The 25592-nt window shown below is 38.1% G+C and overlaps 1 protein-coding gene and 1 pseudogene across 6 annotated transcripts in view; one reads left to right on the top strand and one right to left on the bottom strand.

Annotated features, from left to right (window-relative positions):
- Grm8 (glutamate metabotropic receptor 8) overlaps positions 1-25592 on the bottom strand; it is an 808292-nt gene that overhangs the window by 381176 nt on the left and 401524 nt on the right. The window lies entirely within an intron of this gene.
- On the top strand, positions 21865-22019 carry LOC114682538 (annotated as a pseudogene).

Raw genomic sequence — 25592 nt, 5'->3', positions numbered from 1 at the left:
TCTCATGTGGTCTTCATCTACCATGGTCTCCTATTCCTTGTTCTCCCTCTCTGTTCTTGATCCAGGTAGGATCTCCTGCTCTCTTTCCCTCGACCCTCGCTGTTCATTGCTCCCACTCATGTCCAGGCTGTTCATGAAGATCTCATCCATTTCTCTGTCATTGGGTGATCCCCATGTCTTTCTTGGGGTCCTGTTTTCCAAGTAGCCTCACTGGTGATGTGAGTAGCAGTCCAGTCATCCTTGTTCCACATCTAGTATCCTCCTATGAGTGAGTACATACCATGCACAAAACTTAAGTCCAAGTGGATCAAGGACCTCAACATAAATCCAGCCACTCTGAACCTGCTAGAAGAGAAAGTAGGAAGTAGTCTTGAACACATTGGCATAGGAGATCACTTCCTAAATATAACACCAGTAGCACAGGCACTGAGAGAAACAATCAATCAATGGGACCTCTTGAAACTGAGAAGCTTTTGTAGAGCAAAGGATACAGTCAAGAAGGCAAAGCAACAGCCTACAGAATGGGAAAAGATCTTCACCAACCCCACATCTGACAGAGGACTGATATCCAGAATATATAAGGAACTCAAAAAATTAGACATCAAAACGACCAACAGTCCAATTGAGAAATGGGCTTTAGAACTAAACAGAGAATTCTCAACAGAGGAAACTCAAATGGCTGAAAGACATTTAAGTAATTGCTCAACATCCCTAATCATCAGGGAAATGCAAATCAAAACAACTCTGAGATACCACCTTACGCCTGTCAGAATGGATAAGATCAAAAACACTGAGGACACTTTATGCTGGAGAGGATGTGGAACTAGGGGAACTCTCCTCCACTGCTGGTGGGAATGCAAACTTGTACAACCACTTTGGAAATCAATATGGCACTTTCTTAGAAAATTGGGAATCAATCTCCCCCAAGATCCAGCTATACCACTCTTGGGTATATACCCAAGAAATGCTCAATCATACCACAAGAGCACTTGCTCAGCTATGTTTATATCATCATTGTTTGTAATAACCAAAACCTGGAAACAACCTAGATGCCCTTCAACTGAACAATGGATAAATAAATTGTGGCACATATACACAATGGAATAATACTCAGCAGAGAAAAACAATGACATCATGAGGTTTGCAAGCAAATGGATGGATCTAGAAAAAATCATCCTGCGTGAGGTAACCCAGACTCAGAAAGACATATGCTCTCTATCTAAACCCACCAAGTGAGCTTAATACTGCTGGCATGCACATGAGTTCAGGGTGATCCATGGAGCATGGGCAGCATGCTCTGTATTTCCTTAGCACCGTTGCTTTCTGTTCTTTTTATTGTTATTTCACTTGGTTCCTGTTTGCGTGATTTTTCCCTCCCACCTTCCTTTCAGGCTTTCTGCTGTTCATTTTCTACCTGCTGTATCACACAGCAACTTTCAAATGACTCATTTTCTTTACCTCGTTTGTTTTATGTTTATCATTTAAGAATGTCACAAATGTCGGTCAAGTCTAACCCCTTCCCTTCCCCTCTCATTTCTCCCTGTACTCTCCATTAATTTCCTCTCCCAGTATCATGTGTTGTTTTATAACCCAGTGAATCCACTTAGTGGATGCTCTATGTGCATTTGGCATAGGACCATCTACTGGAGGTTGGGTAGCCTCACATTCCTGTAGAAGACTGACTAACCTGACACCAGAAGCATCTCAACTACAAGTGGGGCTTCATGAACCCTTCCTCCATCTATACTGGGACTTTGGCAGGCTTGGGCTTGTACGGCCTTCAAAATTACAACTGCTATGGGTCCATGAGTATGACAGCCCTGTTATGTCCAAGAAACACTTTCACTGCAGATGTCTGCTCCTTCTAGCTCTTTCGATTCTTTCACCCTCTGCCATGCTGATCCCTGAGCTTTGGATGGAGGAAGTGTTACGTAGATATCCCACTTAGATATGAGCACAACGAAGTCTCTTATGCTCTGCAATTGACCAGTTTCTCTGATGAGGGTTAAGAGATTCACTATTTTATGGCTATAAAGATAAGGGGGTAGTTTAATACTATGTCCATTTGCTGGGATAATAAATAGTATTAGTTTCTCCCCAAGGCTTATGATCTTTGGAAGGTAAGTTCCCAGTTACCTAAGTGATTCCCACCCAGACATGTACAGCTGTGACTACTTGTTATGATATGACTAACTGCTTTTTTTTTATTACTGTATCTTGCTTGTGCATATACCCCAAAATTGTTTTGACCATAGGTCTTTGGCCAAATTAATGATAGCAGGCACAAGTTCTGTCTTACGAAGTAAGCCTTAAACCTAATCAGAACGTGGTTGGTTACTCCCATAACCATTCATGCCACTGTTGCACCAATAGATCTATCTGGCTAAGATAGTCATTCACAGCTGGGTGAGAATTTTGACTTCTCCTCGTGCATCCTAAATAGAAATTTTCAGCACTATGAAAGCTAGCTGGTGGGTATGAGGCTCCCCAGTCACTTCCAGATTGATTTCTCCACCTCTTTTGATTAAACTATGTGGTGTCTTCAACAATGAATTCTTAACATCAAGTCTTGCACTGGACTTTTTATTTGAAAGTCTACAGCATCTGGGAGAGGTATCCTCCTTATATGGTAACTCCATATACATTCCTTTAACATATGCATTCATTTTAGGACGCTTCCACCGAAGTAGTTTCCATCTGACTTTTTCAGTGTTCTTCACCTTTAGTTACCCCTCCCTAAATTCCCTTCTCTATCTTCCCTGACCTCAAATTTGCAAGTAACTTGGATGGAACTGAAAATAATCCTCATGCATGATAACAGAAAGACAAACACCACATTTTCTCTTTAATATGTGAATGCAACTGAATCCTTAGTTATGTGTGTTTAAATTTAAGTACCCAAAGAAATCAAGAAATTAGTTAAGGTCCATGATGGGACTTTCAAGGCAAAATGGAGAAAATAGAAGTGGTGTGAAGGGGAAAGGGAGAATAATGGAATGGGAAGGGTTAAATGATTTATTTTCTAATAAATACATTTATAATTATAAGCTTCTGTTTTAAGTGATTAGGATACTCTGTGTGTGAGGCTTTATATGTACTATGCTTACTGATTCAATTATAAATATTGTATGATATCTATTTTACTTTCTTCATTAACTTATGAATTATTAAAAAGTCTATTTCTCAACTTCCAGCTACATGGAAGAGTGGGGGCCATTTTCTAGAGTTGGTATCTGATATTATTGAATTTACTTCACAGAACTTTGTGTGACTTATTTTATATACTTGTATGTTAGTTATAGCAGCTTCTATTTGTCAAGCATTTACTGGCATTAAGCACTATTCTAGGTGGCTTATTTATTTTACTTTGCCAGGAATCATAAAAACACCTTGGTAATATTACTACCTGTAATTTACAAATAACTATCTATAATTTACAATTATGAGACATAAGATGGTAAAATAACACAACTAGTAAGTTGCAGTACAGGGAATTGGAGTTGGTCAGCCTCCAAATTATCACCTCTCAAGCTGCCCCTGAACTTGTGTCTGAAGAGACCAGAGGTATACATTTGTTGAGTCAATTGTTGTATGTGCATATGTAAGATCAACTTGGTTAACTGAGTCATTGAAATCTTATCATTTCAAACTATTTTGCCTGGTTAGTTTATTAATTTCTGACAAATATGTTAGCATTTCCTATTTGGATTATAATTTTATTAATTTCATAAAATCATTGCTAATGTTATATATCACAAGTTGATTTCGGTTCACAAATATATTGAGTTATATTGTGGTGTTCTTATCTCTACTATACATTACAATAAATTCAATTATGTCTGATATGTATTTGCTATACTGCCTGCTTTTAAATATTTGTTCAGATTGGACTGAAATATTATTTTCCTTTTAAATTAATAATATATATTTAAATTAATAATATATAATATGCAGTATATACAGATGTTCACATTTATATGTTGTAAACAACTTTTAAACTGGATTTGGGGTTTTATTCACTTGGAGAAATTCTGTATCTTAATACTTGGATTCAGTGCTAGAAACATTACTCAGAGGTGGAGTAATTACCCTGAACATGCACAGCCCTCGTGCTTAATCCTCTACACTGAAAATAAATTTAAAAAACTTAGATATGTTACTCAGAATTTTCTCGCTGTAACAACTATATGAGATAAAATACTTTAAAGGAAGATACATTTATCTTGGTTTAGGGTTTGAATGTTTCAGTCCACAGTCAGCTAATTCCATTGCTGGTAGGTGGTGGTGAGGCAGAACACTGTGGGGAAAAAGCATCGTGGAGTGAAAATGCTGAGTTCACAATAGCCAAGGGGCAGAGAGAGAGAGAGACAAGAAGAGGACAGGAGCAGGAAACCATACAAAGTCACCAAGCTGGTGACCTATTGCCCCAGTCAAACCCCACTTCCTAAGTCTCTGCCAGTTTCCCAATAATGCCATCAATAGACGGATCAACTAACAGATTAAATCTTTCGATGAAGGCAGATTTCTTGTCATACATTCACCTCTCAATGTCATTACCAGCTGAGGATGCCTCCAATACTTGCTCTATGCCTCAGGCTCTATATGTAACTCTAGCCATTGAGTGTTAGCATTGCACTAACTTGGTTTATATGGTCTAGTTACCATCCTTTAACTGATATTTTTATTCTTTTCTCCAACCTGATTGATTAACCTTACAAGATGGCTCATTCTTTTTGTTTCTAGTGATACAGCTGCCTTTTTATCAGTGTATATTAATTGTACAAAATAATGGGTTTCATTGTGACATTTTCATACTTGCATAGTATGCTTTGATCATTTCATTTTCACAGTAATAATTCTGAGCTATGAATAGCTGTGGAAGGTTTTATTAATCCCAGAACCACAGAACATCAATGTGTCCATAACTTTGTCTCTACCCAAATAAAACCAACATCAGCTATTTTCTTTTTCTTAACTTAAAAAAAACTTAAAAACATTTTTTATATATTTTGATTATTTAACCATGTTTTTTTCTCCCAACTCCTCCCAGATCTTCCCCAGCCTAATATATGTTCTCTCTCTGTCTTGCTCTGTGTGACTCTGTCTCTCTCTGTCTATGTCTCTGTCTGTCTCTCTGACTGTCTCTGCCTCCAGAATAAACAAAACAAAACACTAAAATCAAAACAAATAGCAAAAATACAATAAGATTAAAAAATACCAAAACAAAACCAAAAGCTCACATACACACATCCCACTCCACACAAAAAAAACACTCAGGGTCTCTTGCGTTAATCAACTACTCCTGAGCATGAAGCCTGTCCTGGAGCGCAGTTGATATATCCCATGATACCCCATCAAAGAAAACAGGTTTTCCCTCTCCCAGCAGCTATCAATTGTGAATAACTTCTCAGTTAGGGATGGGAATTTCTGTCCACTCCCCCTTCTCATCGCTGTTTTTTCTGGTTTGAACCTGCACAGGTCTTGCTTGTGTGACCAAGGTCTCTTCGAATTTATGTGTACATCAGTCCTGTTGGAGCTGCAAAACAAGGTTTCCTTGGAGTCACCTCTGGCTTGCAGCCTTCCTGCCTCCCTTTTACATAGATCTCTGAGCCTTGAGGACAGGCGTTCAATGAAGAAATTCCATTTAAAACTGAATGCTCCAAAGTTTTTCACTCTCTGTACGTTGTTTTAGTTGTGGGTCTCTGTTAATGAGTATCTACTGCAAGAATAAACTTCTCTGATGAGGATTAACTGATACACTGATCTATGAGTATAGCAGTGTGTCTTAGGAGTCATTTTATTGCTATGCTCCTTTATCAGAATAATAGTTTGTTTTTGCCAATGATTCTTATGTTGTGTTGCATATTTCTGGAATCAATGTCCTATTGTATGAATTTAGCAATTCCTTTAGCAAGAGTTGACAAAAGGGAAACTTTCTCATTCTTTCTGAAAACAAATGTCTTCATTTTCCCATCATCCCTAAATTATACACAATTATAGTTACTGTTAATTTTCTTTCAATAATTAAAGACTGTATTTGTAGTGTCTCCTGGTATCCATTTTAATCATTAATATTCTGCTGTATCAGTCTTGTATCATCATGGATAATGTGACTTTCTCCTTTAGTATATTTTAATTTCTTAATTATTTTTTCAAGAATGAGTATAATAGCTACTGATCTTGTTGCTGTAACAAATTACTTGACAAACATAGGGAGGGAGGGTTTATTTTGACTCTCAGCTCATGGACATCCAACCCATCATTGCAGGGAAGTCCAGTGGAAATCGAAGAAGACATGTGGATACACTAAATCCCCAGTTGGAAACCGCACAGCAATGAATGCTCAGTTCACATTTTCCAGTTCACATAATGGTGCTTTCCACATTTAGGGTGGTCCTTCCCACCTCAATGAACCTAATCTAGACAATCCCTCACAGACAAGCTCATAGATTTGTTTCCACATGGATTCTAAATCCTGTCAAGATGACAGTGTTCCCAGGTTCTAGCTATGCTGTGCAGGAAAATTTAAAATATCTGCCTTCAAGTGATCCTTCCACTTCAGCCTAACCAAGTAGCTGAACCATGTGTGAACCACAGTGCCTGGATACCTCTGTTTCTGTGATGGTTCTCTGAATGAGCCTTATGTTTCCTTCAGTTTGGGGACTGGCTGTGTTCTGTAAATGTAGAATATTCTCTACTGTTATCTATTTGGCTAGTCTGTCATAGTCTTTTTATTTATACTGTAAGTACTGTTTAAGTTTTCTGATTTTTGTTCTTTACAATACCATAAAATATTTGTATTTCTACATCAGGGCATTGTATAGTAGGTGGTGTCCTTCTGTTTTCCTTCAAGTTGAGAATATCATTAGACTTCTCTAGTCCATTATCCATCAAATCTACTGATAATTTTGTTTCTAGAAACTCTATTTTAGTTGGTTTTCATAAATGTCTTTCAGTTTTGGCTTATTAACTTATACCTTTTACTATTTTACATTTAACTTTTAAAACACATCTATTGATGGGGCTTTTTTTGTTTTTGTGTTGGTATTGGGATTGATAAATTTGTGGTTCTGGGGATCAAACCCAAGGGCTCAAGGATATGACAGGTACTCTACACTGGAGCCACACCCTCATATATGTACCTTTTAAATGTTAAACAATCCTACATTTCTAGATTTTACTGGTTCTACCTTAGAGTGATTAATTTTCTTATTTTATTTGATTTTTCTACTATTAGTTGATTTTTTTAACTTTTATGGCATTTGTTTTACATGAAGATCTACCTACAAGAAATTTTCCTATAGCATAGCTAATTTTATTCTCCTGGGACCTTTACAATTTTTTAGTCAGTCATAAATAGTTTTTAATTTGTTTTCCTCAGATTAGGACTTCTCTAAAAATACTGATACTCCAGACATAACACACATATAGCACAGATGTAGTCTTTCCAAATCAGAGCCCTGAACAAACAGGCAATTTTCTTTCTGCTTCCTAGGACTTGTGCAGACTCTTTTTCTATTGCTCTTTATGGCTAAGCAGACTTCTGGCTCCAGGATTTTGTTCATGAGCTTGGTTCCAATCCCAATGCCTATGTCAGCATCCAGTATTGATTTCTTCCATTCAGTTTGACACTCCCTGAGCTCTCTTTACTGATTTTCTTCAATGTTTATGCTACCTGAAAACTTAGCTTTCGAAATTTCCTGTGTATTTTTACTATACTTTTTCCAGTGCTTAAGTGGTTTTGGCATAAAGCAAAGAGCCTTCTGTGAGCTTCTTCTCCTTGAGGTATTTGCAAAGTTACTTCTTGACCCCCATTTCTGTGGAGGGTCCTCTTTAGACCACTAACCCAACAAAGAACTATCTGAAAACATTGGGTTTTTTGTTTGTTTTATTGAAAAACATTTATAACTTGTATAGTTTACCCGTAATTCAATTCCTTTTAATTTATTCACAGTGTTATTCATCAATTTTTAAACATTTCAGTACTCCAAAGACATAGGTGCTGCTCATATCCTCTTTCCCCAGTCATCTTATTCCCCTATCTCTAATCTATAGCCCATGCAACTACTGCTTTATTTCAATCCTTATAAATTTTCCAAATCTGGGCTACTCATACATGTAGACTTATGCAAAAATCTAGTGAGTCTTGACTGGCTTCATTCATTTAGAATAATGCTTTAAAAATTAATGGCCATTCTCTTATCTACCACTATTTTTCATACTATTAAATAATTTCCTTGTGCAGGTACAACATGACACATTCAATTACTCCTTCATTAGTTGATTGATATTCAGTTGCTTTTAGCTATGATGAAAAAAGGCCATCACCAACAAGTTTTTGTGTGAAACTGTGTCTTCACATCTGCTGGATGTGCAGTTAAAGTAGAACTGGTGGAATATATAGTGACTTTACTTCATTGCTTCGGTGATTGGCAGATGGTTTTCCAATGTAGCTGTGCCATCTTAAAGTACCATCAGCAGAGTGTACAGGGCTCTAATTTTGCCACCTCCTTGCCAGCACTTATTACTTGTCTTCTGATGGCCATCCTACTGTGTCTAAAGTGGCATCTAATTATGGTTTGACTTGCATTTCCCTGGTGCTAAGCATACTGAGCACTTTTTTCTTGGTCATTTTTACATCTTTGGAGAAATATCTAGCTACAGCCTCTGTTTATTTTTAATTGGGTTGTCTTTTGTTATTGAATTGCAATAGTTCTTTGCAATAAATATAACATGCAAATATGTTTTCCATTTTTCTGAGTATTTTTCACTTTCTTGATGATACCCTTAAAAGCTCACAATTTTTAATTTTGAAGATGAACAATAATCTATTTTCCCTATATCTTGTGATTTCTGATGCCATTGCTAATAAATTATGGCTTAGTCCAAGGTCACAAAGACTTACACATCCTTTTCTAAGGTCTTCAGAGTTTTAAAGACCACATTTAATTCTTTGATTCATTTGACTTTATCTTTTCTACAATATGAGAACAATGATAATTTTTAAAGTGCTTACCATCTGTAAAGGTCTTTAGGCACTGAAGATATGACAAGAAAATGACATGATTTGGGTTATATTATGCATAATTGCTGTCACAGCAATGATAGAGGGCACGAGGCATCAGCCTTCTATACTTTAATTTCTCTAAGAAGCGTGGAGTTACAAATTGCTAGTTCAGAAACATAAAACATGTTCACATGTTTCCAGGTATGTCTGTTTTAACACAGCTAAAAGGAGACATTATTGTTGTGCTCCTACTATAAGATGAAGTGGCAGTACTGAAGTCCCAGTGACCAAACAGCCCACGGAACCTAACCAAAAACCGTCCCAGGATGATGGACATAAAGAAACAGGAGGAAAAAAAAACATTTACATAGGCTGATTTCCTTTGGTGTCCTGGTGTAACCTTGTTCCAAACATCCACTGTTGTGATTTATAAGAAATGAAGGAATATAATAAATTGGGCACTTTCTTAGCCAAATCACTGGAGGTTTATTTGAAATTTAGATGTATTGACTAGAGACTTTTATAAGTGTCTGGAAATCGATGCCAATATTTTCAAGTAATGAATCACTGGTAAAGAAGAAAGAACAGAAATTCTTTACAATATGGTAAATCCCAGTAAGTAATTCTTGTCTGCATTTCTCTTTGTATTGCAATATCAGAAAAATAATTGAAAGATTCAATAGGAAGTGTGGGAAACAGACTCTATCAAAAGGGCCAGAGGAAACAAAGACTTCTAAGAATGTGAACAGAAATAAGAGGAGGAAATAAAAAGGAGGAAAACCAGAGTGCAGACATGGGAATACAAGGATGGGAACCCAGAGAAGAGAAGAAATAAAAGTTGCTGTGAAAGACCTGATATTAACAACAGTCACAACTGAACTGTGTGAAGGTTTCGAGTCACAACAAAATCATAAATGAAATTCAAGAGAAATAGCAAATAAACTACATTTCTAAAATTATTTATAAAGCTTCTCAGTATTGTAAATCTTATAGTGAAACACCAGTTGGATAGCTTACATAGTACTGGAAGGTAGGCTGCTGCTAAAATAAATCAGCAGTGTTACCCAGCTGTAAGTCCTGTAAACTCCAATTAAGACAAGGATGGCAAGATCTGCCCATGTGTGCAGTTTTGGCATGAATGAATGTTGGGGAGTAAGCAGCCACTTTCTTATTGAATTTAAGGCCCATTCCATAGGAGGAAACACATGTTTGGTTCCAGAAATCTGCTCAAGAATATGAGGTCAGAGATCTCACAGGCCCCAGGAATGAAACATTCATGACCTCACCCCAAATTGAGGTGCTATAGACAGTTGGGTCATTTCTAGGGAGTGTGAGTTGGTGTTCTTTATACATATGGTTCCTCATAGTTCAATCACTCACCAGGAAATGGCCACACAACCAGAAGGACAACAACACAGATTGGAGTCAGTGTATTATTAAATTAAAAAAAAAAGAGTACATCAAATTGGGGTGGAGGGAAGGTGGGGTGGATCTGGGAGGAGTAAAAGAAGTTGGGATGAATATGACAAAATATATTGTATGAAATTTTCAAAGAACTAATAAAATATTTATATTTATAAGAAATAAATTTTCTTACACAGTGAAACCCTGTCTCAAAAAACAAAATTAATTAATTAATTAAAAATAAAATTCATAAGGAATTTATTTTGGGGAAACTGAATGACCAAACTATTTCTTAAAGAACACAGTATGTACTATTTGAGAATCAAGGAAGGAGGCTTTACAACAGAATCCATTCAGTTTTATGATGGAGGATGATTAACCCTCTTATCCTATATGCATATAAATTTTATTTTATTTTATTTTGCGGGATATCTAGTGTGAGAATATTGGTCCTAATTTTATCATGTCAGATCTTTCTGGTAAAGAGGATACTAATGTATTATGAAATTAAATGTCATAAGTTATTTTGTATATTTCATTTTATAGAGAAGACTTTCATCTGAAAAATGACTTGTGAAAGCAACATTAACAACACATCTCTAAGCATCATATGTACTTAACCTTGTGCATAGAGTAAACAAAAGGAATGTTGAAGAAAGAAATTCCAAATCCAATTGACCATTCTGAACTGTTCAATATTAACTAATGTTTTGATTCATAAAATAGCATATGGCCAAGATTTTGACTCATCCATTAAGAATTTTACCCTTCCTGGGAAGCAAATTGCAACATTGGTAACACACACACACACACACACACACACACACACACACACACACACACATAAACTGTAGAGCAAACTTGTGTACATCTATGCCGTAGCATTAAAGACTGTTGCTGCTCCGACCTTGGTGCTGCATGGAGCAGAGGTAAGGATACAGTTGTGCTCTTCTGCGGGAACTCAGCTCCAACTCTTGCTTCTGAAAGAGAAACTCTTCTAAGGGATGCTTGACTCCATCCTGTCTTTCCTGTTTCCACTTCATTCTGAAAGGCCACAGATGTTGGGGGGGGGGGGAATGCTATTCCCACCCCATTGATTCCGTAGCCCATGCCTTCTTCATCTCAGATGGAGTCATTCTGCAGAACTAAAAGCACCAACCCTAGCTTCTAAGATACCTCCTGAGGATCCTGGCTGTAGTTATGTGAGCCAACAGGGATCTCTGATTTAAAGTTACCATGATACTTCTTTTAAAAGACAGTGTGATTGCAGTCACGGAGGATGAGGAAACAACCCCCACGCTTTGGGAGAATCATGCTAGCATTCTTGACTGTGCATTATTCTTTTCAGAGGATAAAACATTTAAGGTCAGAACTGTATTAGAATGTCCAGATTCCCTCCAGTTGGTTTTCTGCCACTGAAACCTCAACACCCAGACATTCTCAGCAGTGTACTGCATATATTACACAGGTGCATCAAAGATTTATCACTCCTCCTAGTCCACCTCCGGGGAGCATTTTATCACCGAAGAAAATAACTAAACTCATTTGAGCCCCTCTTTAATTTTTAAAGTGAAAATCTATATCCATCAGGCATATGTCATAGTTTCAGAAGGAGAAAACAAAGATACATTTTGTAAATTTCCCTTTTCCCTTTGAATATGGTTACAAGATACCCAGAATACAAAGAATTTAAAATTAATTTTATATTAAAAACAATTTTTCTTATTACTGATTTCTCAATATTTTAGTAGATATTTAGACCCTATACTATAGTTTGAAATGTGTGGTCCTGCACGTGTACATACACACACACACACACACACACACACACACACACACACACACACACACACACACTTCCTTTTCTGACATGTATCTCTATTGCTTCACTTTTGATACATTTTATTGAGAAGTACTGTTCAGCCTAAATTGTATCTGCACAGTATACTCAATTTCCGTTTCTGAAGAAATTGACAGGTCAATTCAAAAACAACCACATTTTCTAAACTTCTTTTTATTCTGTTCATGGACAAATTCACAGAACATATTCGTTTCCTTTAAAATAAAGAACCTTTCTAGTTATTCCTGATAAACATAAACTTATTTTAATAACTGAGGAAGAAAACAGTTGATCCTTGACACCTGTCTGTTTCAGACTAGTGCCCTACCCATTATTTAATTTAACCCTAACAAACCTTTCTAAGGTTAACACTATGGTTCATTTACTATCTGGAGAAACCAACATTCAGAAAGGAAAAAACATTTTCCTAACGTTATAGAGTGCCTAAGGTACTCTCATCTAAGAAGCTGAACTCCAAAGTTAGATGCCCAATCACCATGCTCCACAACTTCCCTAAAGGTGAGCACATGCAAAGAAGAATGGGCAGAGACGCACAATTCAGTCTAATAAACGGCATGTAATTACAAAAGTAAAATCCGTTCAGTCCCCAGCTCCATCTCTGCTAGGATGTTTTTGTCTTCAACAGTAATCTATATTCAGGCTCCCAATATAGTCACTTGAAGGCTTTCATTCTTTAGATAGCACAAGTCTTATCAAGGTCTTATGGGTATTTTAGCTGTGTACATAGCTGTGTGGTATATGCCTATAACCCCAGCACTTGGGAAGCTGGTGCAGAACAGTGTGTTCAAAGCCAGCCTGAATTACGCAATGAGACCCTGTGTCTCAAAAATTTATATATATAAATATATATATAAATAGTCTAATTTTGTAATTTCTTACCCCTTGCCAAATTTCATTTCTAACTGCTTAATGGAATTCTTCACCTAGATACTCACCATGCTTCTGAAATCATTCCTAAACCCTCTAACTCTGCTCATATTGAATGTATTTTCTGTTCTCAGAAGGAATGCATGACTGGGAGTAAAATAAAACTTGTCAAAAATGACAAAATTCAGATATGACTCATATGCATCACTGAATCCTAATCCCAGTCATCAAATTCGGAGCTCACCTAATCCTCTTGCTTCCCGTTGCAGATAAGGAAGCTCCAACCCTGAAACAGTGACTTTCTGTAGATTATCATGAATTTATGCCTTAGATCCCAACAGAACCTTGAATCAGGAGGATTTTTTTGTAATTTATATTAGTTTTATACTGGGTATGCTGTGAGTCACTCACCATACTGAGTATCTGCTTTGCATTATCTCATTCCACCCTCAACACATATCAAAAAGTAAGCATTATCACCAGCCACCGAGGAAAGTGAGGTTCTGCTAGATGAAACCGTTCATCCAGGCCAGTGCATTGGAGGAGATAAAACCCCTCGCTGGCTCCCTCACTCAAATCCCTGGCTTCAGACTGCTACTCTAGACTAATGCTCCTTTTGCATCACCTGTTTCCTTCTTCCCTATAAAAACAAACTGTATAAAGAATAGAAATCTTCTTGACCTTTTTAACTGTTAGACAGTTGATGACAATGGTATTTCCACAATACAATCATGTTAATTACAATATGTTAACAACAAACCACATATTTTACCAAGGGCTATAAACTCTCTAGTTGTTCCAGCTTATAAAACATGTCTGCACATTATAAGGCAGCCAAATTTGATAATGTTTTGTGTTCTACTTGTTGGTAATTAATATATTCAGTTTCTATTAAACTTCATGGAAATTTCCTGTGTTCTTTTTTCTACATCACTTCAAGTATCCTTACTATAAGAAGTCACTACCTTTCAGATTTAATCTCAAGATATCTTAAATCTTTTAGAAAACATCAACAAATCTCAAAAATAATTCTTTTTTTCACTAACATTTTGGATATCTGCATATTCTATGTATTCATGAGGACTGTGGTGGGTCAAGGAGGGGGTATAAAATAAGTTTTAAAAATAATAATAAGCTATAAGTAGCCAGAAAGAGGGAACAGGAAAGTAGGGGTTACTACTACCAGTTAGAACCCTAGAAGATTTTAAAGAGAGCTATGCGTACTTTGTAATAAACAATATAACACAAAAAGTTTGAGATTCCCACAGAAGCAACCATGGAATTTCTCTCATCCTCTACTCCTCCATCTCCTTGAATCAACAGGAAATACTGGAAACTATTTCCAACTGCAACCCCACTTGGACAGTGAAAGTAGCTATGCATAACCGGACAATTATATGCACCTCTTGTGGTCAAAATATCCAGTATGTGCAATCTATACAATCAATTATTCAGCAATTCAATTCATCTCATTTTGACAGTCTTAATAAAAGAGCCAAAAGAAACATCATCTGATTCTATCATGCATCATAAATCATCAACTATTTTTCAAAAATGTCCTTTCCATTCTACCTTTAAAGCTGTTATCTTGAGTTAAATACCAACACCTCTCACCTCAATTATCAAATTATGCTTTGGAAGGTCTACCTGTCTACAATATCACTAACCTCACATTACCCTTAATGACTTCAATTACCTTATAAATAAATAGAAACATTTTTATGACCAGAGTCTTCCTCAGCCACATTAGACATTTTCGCAGGAAACCTGTTTTCCAGCTGGATTAAATTAAATTTTATTTTCAGACTTAGTATAATTTATCTTTCATTTCTGTACATTTTTTCCTGGAAGAGAATTATTTTATTTGTCATCAGTATCTCATTGGCTTATCCATGAACATCTTCCTCAAGCCCCCAGTAAAACTTCTCATGATCTCCCCAAGGATTCCTCTGGGGTTCCTTTACAGCATCATCCAAATCATGTATCTCACAATTTTGTTACCTTTCTACAGCTAGAGCAATGACTGGAGATCAGAGACCATATTAGTCACCACTTTTCACCAGTATCTAGTTCAGAGCCTGAAACACAAGAAAATGCTTAAGTGATATTTACTAAAAGTATGAATAAATAACTTTAAGCAATGTTTTTCCCTAAGTGACACAATTTAAAAGTCACTGAAGTTTGATGGGGAGTGATACTCAAAACTATCTGAGTATAAGGTTAAAACTTAGAATATAGTTAGGAATTATGCTGTTGTAACAAAGTAAGCGTACTAGATCCTATTCTAAGACCCATAACCTCATCTAGCCCAGTTTTCTAGGTATCTAGTACCAGACATGATTTCTCTCAAGTTGAGAGGATCTTAAATCAAATTAGACAATGGTTGGTTACCACCAGCATGTGACTGCTATCTAATTCTCCCCAGGTACTTGCCCTGAGGGGAATTCTCCCAGAGTTCCAGAAAAGACACTACCAACATCAAAGAATTAATTTGATGGATATCGCATGAATCTATGTACACTGAGATCTTTTAGTCCATTCACTTTATTCTTCTAAGTCAGTTCTATCTACACAGCTTCTTTTCTGTTCTCACACTTAGCTTCTTTCTGTCCCTTCTGCTGCTGTTCTCTCATAGTTCTATCTTAGTTCTTTTCTCTCTCATTGCTCTATCTTAGTTCTCTGTCTCTTCATTCTCCCTTGTCTCTAAAGTTTCCGGTTTATGTACCCATACAATCAGCAATTCTCTGGCCAAAGCAAGGTCACAGGCTTGAATTCTATCAAGGTCATAAAAGCAGATAAGAGTGTACACCAGATGCAGAGATCCACAACATACACCAGGCCAAGCTCCAGGAGTCCAGTTGAAGAGAGGGAAGAGGGATTACATGAGCAAGGCGGGTCAAGATCATGATGGGGAAACCTACAGAGACAATTGAACCAAGTTCAAAGGAAGTCAAGAACTTTAGACTGACAGCTGTGGAACCTTCATGGGACCAGACTAGACCCTCTGCATATGGGAGACAGTTGTGTAGCTGGGTCTGTTTGAGGGGCCCCTGGCAGTGTGATCAGGATCTATCCCTGGTGCATGAGCTGGCTTTCTGGATCCATTATCTATGATTACACACCTTGCTCACCCCTGATAAAATGGGGAGGGGCTTGACCCTGCCTCAGTTGAATGTACCAGGCTTAGCTATCCCCCCATGGGAGAACTTACCCTGTTGGAAGAGGGGTTGGGAGAGAAGGTAGGGAGAATAGGAGGTGTGATGAGGGAGTATCTTTGGTTGGTATGTAAAATGAATTTAAAAAAAAAAAAAACAAGTTTACACCAGGCACTGATTCAGGCTTTCTTTACAACTCAAGGATGAACTCTTAAAGGGAAAAGGTCAAATGAGAGGGAGAGGAACCTAGAATCAATTAGGGAAAATCCAAGAAGGGAAAGGGGGGTTCCATATGTAATACTGCATTCCAAAGTGTGGTTAGATAATAAGCTGATTAGTAAACCAAGGTGAAAGTAAAAGGAGTTAAGAATTTGTTAGTTTGAGGTTAGCTTGGGGCAGCACTTTCCCATCTGCTGGCAGGGGAAGTGTTCAGGGTTGCTGGGCAACCTGTGTCACAGCATGATGCACCTGGCTTGTAAAAGCCCTTTTGTTCTAAGCTAATGCTAAATAGGGAATCTTTAGAACTAAGGGTAACATTTGGGCTATGGGAAAAAGGAAGAATTAAGCTTAATTTGCACAAGAGACAAAACTTTGTAACTAGCATCTGCCTGGCCTTGGCAGTTGTCTCAGTGAAAATATTTACCTCATCTCAGGAACTAGCAGATAGTCTGAATGCTTGTCTATCTGCAGTCTGTCTTTGGATGTCTGAGAAGTATCTCAGATAAAATACCTTTTTGTCCAGAGATGGCCCTGGTGAAATATTTGCTAATAAAGATAATTACAGAAAGGCAGAGTTCTGAGTCTAATGCTAAAAAAGGAACAAAGACCTGAAAAAAAAAAAAAAAAAAAAAAAAAAAGAGGTCTTGACTGTGTGACTGTTGTCAACACAGTTGGGAGATGTTATCCAAATACCCCAATAGCATAGGGAAAATTGTGCCAATGAATGATCAACCACACTGTTAGAAGTTCTTGGGAAAAGAATCAAATGGGAAAGCTACAATAGCTCACAAGAAGTTTGCTGCAGGACACAGCTGATTAAAAATCCAGTACCACCCATACTCCTTGAGTTTTGGTTTTATCCTCTGAAAGAGCCTTTGGCTCTTCCAGGTATTAGCGTAGCTAGTATCAGCTGAATTTCCTACTTCATATTACTGCAGCTTGCAGCAGATTGCCACTATTGAACCTTTAGGGATATCTCGCCATGCTGGTCATTGTTGTGGTTTGTAGGGGTCACAGCTGGGTAAGATGATCAATTGGTTCCCTCCCTTGGAAACTTTTACAGTATATTTTGCTACCATGGAAGCTAGACTGCAGGAAGGAGGCTTTCAGGTTAGATCCAACTCAAATAATCCAAGTCCTGTATCCTAAATCTGTAGTGTCTTCAGCAATAGGGCTCATCTTCAACTTCTGAGAGACATCCAAGGTGCGTCTATAGGCAATATTCTATGTCGTTTTGGAGTCACTTTGACTATCCTGACCAACTATTCAAAAGGAGATTTATCATGCCTAGTACTGGGGTATGTTTTAGTCTATGGTTCTTGGGGGGGGCACTGCTGGCCCAAGTGTCATAACTTCTTTTAAGATACAAGGTAAATATAAAATAATATGATTCCTTGAGGTGTTTAAAACAATCTTTGTGTTATTTGTTTGTTTTTCTTTCCCTCTCCTTCTGTATTGAACTGCTTCCCCCTCCCTGGTCAGGACCTCTTCTCCATTTTTTCTATTTCCTGCATCATATCATCTGTATCCTGTTATTCCTCCCTTAAGTCCCCCAATATGGTTCCTTTGACTTAACTGGTATTATGTAGTCACATCTGAACATTTGGACCTAGGAACCACAGATGAGAGAAAGCATGTGTTGTTTTTCTCTCTGTGTATAGGTTACCTCACTCAATATAATATTTTCTACTTCCATCCATTTACCTGTAAGTTCTATGATCTTACTTTTTACAGTTGAATAGCATTCATTATGTATATGTACCACTATTTCATTTTTTGTTATTTGTAACATAAATATTCGTAACGAATATTTCATTATTCATTATTCTATTCAAGGACATGTAAGTTGTTTGCATTTCCTAGCTATTGTGAATAGAGCAGCAATGAACATGGATCCATAGATTATCCATAGCAAGTATCCATAGAGTAGGATGCTGACTCTTTTGAGCACATGCCAAGGAGTAGTATAGTTGTGTCATATGGTGTATTTATTTTTAGATTTTTTTGAGGGTTCTCCGTACTGATTTATAGGGTGGTTGGACCAATTTGCTTTCTCATCAACAGTGAATGAGGGTTCTTCTTTCTCTACAACCGCACCAGCATTTCTTGTCAATTGTTTTGCTAATATTAGCCATTTGGACTGGGGTAATATAAAACCTCAAAGTTCTTTTAAATTGTATTTACCTAATCATTAAGAATGATGAATACTTTTAAGTTATTTCTAAGCCATTTTTATTTATTTATTTTTGTTGTTGCTGCTGCTGAGAACTGTTTAAATCCCTAGCCTACACCTCTCCTAAACAGAAGTTTCTCTATACCACAAACAACCAGATACAATGCAGAGATCAATGGATGGTAGAGAGCTCAGCCCAATGGATACAATTATATTACAGCTCCTGCATCTGTGGCTCAGAAAACATTGAAGAAGAGCAGATGTAAAGATTTTAAGAACCAGAATATGGGGAAGCCTCCTGTGAAATGGTCTTTCCTAGAAGTGGCTGTACAAACTTGACATACACAATGGCATTATCAAAGGACATGCTAAATGAGAAGGAGGGAAATCTCATGAGGACCCAACCCCAAAAAACAGCTATAGGTAACTAGTGTCTGCTGAGAGAGGGAGAAAAATCCTATCTCAGGAATGAAACCCTTATTGATTATTCAATACAAAGTGGTCATCCTTGAAGCCATATACACACAAACAATGAAAGCAGACTAAGTGGGTTCTATTTATGTATTTGTGTGTACATATGTTTGTGTGTGAGTGTGTGTGTGTGTGTGTGTGTATAACAATAATAATTAAAGAAAATGAGACTATCATTTTTAGGATGGGTACATAAAAGAACTTTAAAAGAAGGGACATGGGAGGGGCTGGAGGAACACTAAAAAATGTATTATCACAAAGCAAATCCCTTAAAATTTTCATTATCACATGGGCTGGACACAAATATTTTGTATCTATATCAAGTATCAAAAGCAATTTTCATAGAAGCACTGAAATAAGTACTGTAGCCATTTCATCATGAAAGATAGACATATCTTTGTATAAAGTAGCCTTGTCTGTGGATTATCACTCTTTGACATATCCATAGGGATACTCTTTTTTACCTGCTCTGTTAACTACCTACTGTGTGCATGTAAAATTAGTCTTTCATCATATAAAAGCAAAGGCATGAAAATAGTCTATCCTGAGCAGCTAAGAATATAAACTCAGCAAGGAGCTTTGTTATCATTTGACATTGTTTGTATTCTTCCTGCCAGTGCTCTCAATGTGGCCTAAAAATGTCATGACTCAGAGTAGTTATTTGTAGAATTGCTTCAAATTCTTATCTAAACCACTATAATTTCACACCTGGCATTGAAACTACCTAGTTTGCCTGCAAGAGCACCACTTACTCGGCGATTATGCAGTACTTGCTGAAACTAACTTAGTGTGTAACGGTTTACTCTCTAGCCCTCGCAAGAGAGACATTTTCAAAAAGGACTGTGCTCCATGGTGCTCCTCCTCAGTACACGTTGACCTTTAATCGACGCCACAGCATCTTTACTTTTATCACCATAGGTCAAGGAAACTTTGCTATTGAAGATCTCTACTAATCTTTCAGTTAACTAATGTAACAAACTCTTTCCCCATGCGTATTAATCCCTGTAACTAACAGATCAAGGCAAATCTTTCTTTGACACTCTTCCATTGCTGGTCTTCCTTCCCTTGTTTCTGGGTTTTGGTCTTCATGGCCAATTGATTTTCTCCTTCTCACTATGTTTGTTTCTGCTTTGGAATCTAAACTTGTCGGTCAAGCCATTAATTTTTCTCCCTCTGGGGCCAAATGTTTTAATCTCATCATATTAAATGATCCATGTATCCTAGTCATCATATCAATATTAGCCATATGTAGACTTAAAATTTCCTGTTAAAATTAAGCTAAATTAAAAATTCAATTGCCACCTCTCCCTGTCCATATGTCAAGTGCTTGATAGACACATTAGAGATATTCAAAACGTTTATAGAATGTTGTTATCATGTGAAAAGTTTCTGATGTGCAACACTAATCTGAACAGCTGGATCACTCAAGTTGCACATTTCCACTCAGCTCATTATATTTTGTTTTTCATGGAATGATATTCACCGACCACATCATCTCCAATTGAGTTCTGATTCTTTCCGCAAGATTCATCCAAACTATGTACCTCCCTTACGATCATCACTAGTCATTCTGATTAAAAGGATGACAGTTCTACCACCAAGTCTTACAGCTCTCTGTACTACTCTTGCCCATGTTGCTTTGCTCTGTCCATGTTGGTGTGAATGCCTACTCTGCCTACAAAGGGTCTGAAGCCTTCCTAGTTGACAGCCATCACCGAGTGCTCTCAATGTGGGAGGTCAAATGCCTAATGACAGTTTCTATATCTCCTTAACGCCTTGTCAAAAACATGCTGTTTTGTCACCTTGATCTTAAAGACACTAGGATTTAAGATGATGAACTGAAAGCCTCAAGACAAGAGGTGACTGTCTGGGTCAAAATCAGTTTTGAGGTCTGAACCATTCCAAGTGGGTAAAACTCTGAAGCCCAAGCCCTTCACCATCCTGATGCACAGCTTCTATATCTGCTATTGACACTTATGACATGCCTCATAACACCAAGCACTCTTCCATTGGTGAATGAGTGACTAAGGACCAGTGTCTTTTATGTGAGGATAGTTTACAGGACATAAAGGCTTCTTGTTGACAGCACAATTTATTTCCACTGCAACTTGGAGACAGTGCCATGGGAAATGTTATCTCTGTTTCCCAGATACTGAGAAGTTCACATTGGTATTTAGTGACTTGAATAGGGCTTCACCTCCATCTTCTGTCTTCAAGTTTCATCAGACTTCTTTTGAAGCTCCTGAGCATCTGCAACTCATTAGCAACTAACCAAGGTATATCTAAATATACTTGTTTCTATGGCCCTCTGTACTGTTTTAAAAACATAATAATGAGGTTTCATTGCTTACATCCTTGGGAGGAGAAAGAGGAAGTTTCAAGTTTTCTGGTAAAATAGCCACATGTGTAGATATTTATCATATTGTATTGCCCTAAACCTATTAAGATAATTTGTTAACACTAAAACAATTCTGGGAACATTACTTGTCAATTTATCTTTGAATGTGCCTGGTTATTTTTTTAAGTTCATGTATCATATACAGATTTTTAATCTCTAATTGTGTCTGAAAGTTCCTTTATTTTTTCCTTCACTCATTTTGGAAAGCTGTCAAAAAATATTTGGGAAATATTTGAAGAATTAATTTTAGTAGTCTTATTTTCCAGAATAGTCTTAAATATTTTCTAGCTATTATTGTTGTTCTTTCTCATCACTTCTCGGCCTTTTGGCTAAGATCAAGTGTAATTGTTGTTCTTTCTCAAGTCCAAATAATACATTACCATATTTGACAAAATTTGACTCAAGAAGTTGATTTCAGAGCAGTTAAGAAATAGAAGAAATGGTCATACTTTATTTTAGCCTTTGTTATATAAATTTTTCATATATTAAACAGTATTGCATTTTGCCTTCATTGTATAGTCATTCCCTTTTAAATGAAACATTCTTTCTTTAAAACAAAAACTATATAACATGAGGCATTATGAGGGAAGCCAGCCTCTGATGGACAGACTCATAGGAACCATCAAGGACACTTGACTATCACCAGTTGAAGTTACTGTAACATCATGGAAAACGAAGGAAGGGCAGGCATTTCTGAGAGAAGTGGGCATGACAGAGGCAGGAATTGACATCCAGTTCACCTTTAGCCCAGTAAAACTGTATTGCTGGAGTGTGGAGAAGGAGGTTGGTTCACCAGAGCCCCGCAAGACTAGTGTGGGGCTTTAGTAGGTTTGCTGAGCTCATGATAAGGAAAGATTTCTAGGAGTTAGGATGGTGTAGTCAGTGGATCTGGATTATTTACATAAGTGCATAGTTATGTTGCTATATACATCAAGAGGGGATAAAAGACCAAAGCAGACAAAGGATTTCTATCCTGGTTGCTCAGAAGGCAACGTGGTAAGATTTATGTCAAGTTGGAGTTCCTAGAGAAAAAAAAATGCTCAAAAGCCAAATGTTGAACTGGTGAGCTTCTGGAGTGTTTTAAAACCAGAACAACTGTCCACAAAAGACATAAATGTTAAAACAATGTGGATAAAACAAAACCAAGTTTGTCTTAGAGATGGACAATTATTTTCCCCAGAATATGCAGTATATATTTATCCACTGTAAGAAAGCATACTGGGGGCAAAGATTGTTCACCCAGCCTGAGACCCTACCAATAGCCAGATCTAGCAGACTGAATGGCAAGATCTTTCCCAACCTGGGGTTGCTAGCCTGGAGATGATCTGAACCAGGAGCTGACTCCAGAGGCATTTAGGTCAAATAACAGTGTGCTCTACTTCCGCTGAGAGTCAGGCTAAGCAGTATCCCACGTCTGAACATGGGGATAGAGGAGATGCACATCACCTACTGTATCCCAAGATAGCTCAAGGAAAATGACTGTGGCCTAGGGAAGGTTAGATTAAGGTTATAGCTTCTGTCCATGCCACTGTATCTAAGACTGATAAAAGGCAAAAGAGCCCAGTGGTGATCATTACTTGTAGCAATAGCAGGGTGCTTGACTAAAAAAAATAAAAGTCAACAGCCTGTTCTCAAGAACCCTGGGTTCAAAGGGAGTCACACTTTCACAGCAGAACTGCAGAATACCCAGCTTCCAATGCTGGCAGCCCTCTGTCATTTGACAGCCTGCTGCCATGACCAGTCACATGGGCCCCAGGAACAAATGGAGGTACCACTCTTCTGAGAGCCAGATACCTACTTCTCCTTAGCTGCCATGGCAGAAAGGAGAATTGGAAAACACTAAACCACAGCTGTTTAGGAGCCCAGGCAAGAACTCCTCTCCCTGGAACACAGCAGGCTGCATTTGACAGCCCACAGGGAGAGCTAGGTGGCTCCAGACAAAGATTGGGGCTTTTCTCAAGCCTAGCAAATGCCGTGGCAGCCAAAAGTTAAGTCAAGACCCTGGTTTGCATGGAAAGCATAGTGAAAAGCCACAGAAGAGATTTCCTCTTCTCCCCACTTCCCTTCTAACACAGGGGGAAGCGGGAGAGGGGACAGTAAAGCCAGTAGCCCTAATTGAGAACACTTTCCATTCATGTGAAAGTGCTTTCTCTGCTCTCTTCTGATTGGTCCCATTTCATACCTCATTTGGATACACATACTCAGCCAAACACTGCCCACTGGGCTGTATCTAAAAGAGGGCACAACCCCTCATTTTTGCCAGCCCAACAGCCCATTTCAGACTCTGGCTGGGACTGGTATCTAGTAGGCCCTGCTTTCTCCAGAGAAAGAAGCCTAAAGATTTCAGCATCTGGCTCCTGGCCAGACTGTGGTTATCAGCCAGGTCCCAGCTCTGGCTAGAGACTTGGCTGCTAGATAATCCCTGGAGAAGGGAGATTGTTACTGCGGCTCCCCCTGGAGGCAGACCTATCAACCTCTTGCCATCAGCAGGCAATCTTGTTCTGCCTCCCACTGCTCCTCCTGACAGACACTGTTCCTGCTTCAAGATGCACCATTCAGGACTCCATCTTTAAAACCTGCTGCTTCTTCTCCAAAGGGAAAGACTCACCCTGGCCTTTGAGACAAGCCACTCCCACTACTCTCATCAGTGGCCCATTGTCTGCAGAATTGCTCTGCCAGGGACTGCTCTTAGCTGCACCCCGAAGCCTTCTGAGACCTTTCTAGCCATAAAAGTTGCAGACAGTCCTTCTACTGGCGTCCTAAAGCCTGCAGACAGTATAGAAGTATTTGTAAGCTCTCAGCTAGTCACATTGAAATATGAAGAAGACTTAGCACTCTTGCGATACGAACTGCTGCTGTGTGGCAAACAGAAGTCCTTCCTGACTTGTTCACCCTTAGCTGTCTGCCCACTCCATTCTTAGAGGAGAGGCAAGACAAGAGCCCAGCTGGAGGCAAAATAGACTGTTTCAAAACAATTGGTACGATTAATTAGATGGTTTCATGCTGTGTTGGACTTTTCTAATGTATCTTTATTAGTCGTCCCTTGTTACTCAAGATCAATTGGCACTTCCTTGATATGGATGACAGTAAACCTTCACAGGTCCTGCCGGCCTTCTACAAAAAGGTTTGAGTATATATATAGTGCTAGCCCTTGAGTGTCTTATGGATTTGGAAAAACATTTGGAGGAACAGGAAAGAAAACCATTAAGGAGTTTAATTTAAGGCATGCCTGCATTCATGCCAAAGGACACTCCCAGGAGCCATACAGCTGCTGCATGAGTCCCAGAAATAGGCTACCTCCTGAGAGTTGTGGGCCAGGGAGGCCTCAGAGGCCCCACAAATCATATGGCTATTGCCATTGCAGTTAAATGGTAAAACTAGATCATAAAGCCCAATTGTTGAAGACACTGCACATTCTAGATAGAAGGAACAAAGAAATAAGTCTGAGATGAAGCTGTAAGTTTTCTCCCAACCCTCTAACATTCATAGTACTGAAAGGTGTTTGGAGAGTCCTATGCAGGTTTCTGGGAGAAAATCATCCATAACAGCCCTTGTCAGTTACAGATCCTATATGCTACACTACCAACTTACCAGGTAAGTTGTGCCCACTACTGCAACCACGGCACAACTCACATAGGCACAACCAACTGCCATCTGGTTGGCTTAAAGCCTGCTCTACAAGAGAGAATATACCTCTAGCATACTGATACAGGACAAAGCCAGTGGCAGAAAGGTCATAGGCACCAGGGAAAGCATAACTATTGATTATTAAATGGATGTGATGTACCAGTCAAATTGCTTCCTAAACATGTGTTTATGCCCATAACTTAGTAGTACTTTCACCCTTGGACATGGAAAAAGTTAATTTCTTCAACAAGTGTTCTGTACTATAGAGACTCATAACCCATCAAGCTCCAGAGACAAGTTACAGTTGCCGTGCCATAGTGGCCCAATACTTATCAATAAATGAAGAATAATAATCAGTCATCTATATCACCACCACCAAGTTTCAGGGAACATCACAGAAAAAAAGAATA

Source organism: Peromyscus leucopus, chromosome 3 (genome assembly GCF_004664715.2).
Source record: "Peromyscus leucopus breed LL Stock chromosome 3, UCI_PerLeu_2.1, whole genome shotgun sequence".
NCBI lineage: Eukaryota > Metazoa > Chordata > Mammalia > Rodentia > Cricetidae > Peromyscus > Peromyscus leucopus.
The sequence above is the reverse complement of the archived record's forward strand: the minus strand, read 5'-3'. Positions and strand labels throughout refer to the sequence as shown.